The 563-nt window shown below is 65.9% G+C and overlaps 1 protein-coding gene across 1 annotated transcript in view; it reads left to right on the top strand.

The window, feature by feature from the left end:
• The window catches only part of LOC104495689 (tripartite motif-containing protein 15-like), a gene marked incomplete at its 5' end in the record, with an annotated part of 2159 nt that overhangs the window by 882 nt on the left and 714 nt on the right, over positions 1-563 (top strand). The window lies entirely within an intron of this gene.

Raw genomic sequence — 563 nt, 5'->3', positions numbered from 1 at the left:
GGCCGGTGCTGCACGGGGCCCGCGGCTTCCCCGTCTGTGGAGGCTTTATTCTTACAGCACGACGCGGGAGGCTATATCTCATTCTGAGCCAGCTTTTAGGCACGGGTTGGAAACGCTTCTGCAGGTCCTCGGGGTCCACAGGTCCTGGAGGTTTAGCAGAGGGCGTGGGGTAGTGGCTCGGGGTGGTGACGCCGCGGTGGTCCTGTGGGACGGCCGCGGGATGGCAGCAGAACATCCCGCAGGAACGGGCGGCTCCGGCTCTGTGGAAGCTTGTCTGGTTCCTCAGCAGAGCAGCGTTAGGAGCTGGTTTTCCCTTTCGTGACCGTTCGTCCCCTCTTGTCGCGGGAGCGGGGACTGGCCTGGCACCAGTGCCCCCACACCCAGCCCCACCATGCTGATCCCATTTAGCAAGGTCCATCGTGTTTGTCCCCTGCGTGTGGGGACGCTGCCTGGCTCGGGGAGCGTCGCTTTGCCCGTGGTTGCTGGCCTGGAGGGAGAGCAGCGAGTGCCCCGTGTACTGCATCGTCTGAGGGGGCTGCGGGTGCCCGCCGGGCTCCCCGGAC

Source organism: Buceros rhinoceros, unplaced genomic scaffold, assembly GCF_000710305.1.
Source record: "Buceros rhinoceros silvestris isolate BGI_N320 unplaced genomic scaffold, ASM71030v1 scaffold40826, whole genome shotgun sequence".
Classification (NCBI taxonomy): Eukaryota; Metazoa; Chordata; class Aves; order Bucerotiformes; family Bucerotidae; genus Buceros; species Buceros rhinoceros.
Note: the sequence above shows the minus strand (reverse complement) of the source record. Positions and strands in the feature narration are given on the sequence as shown.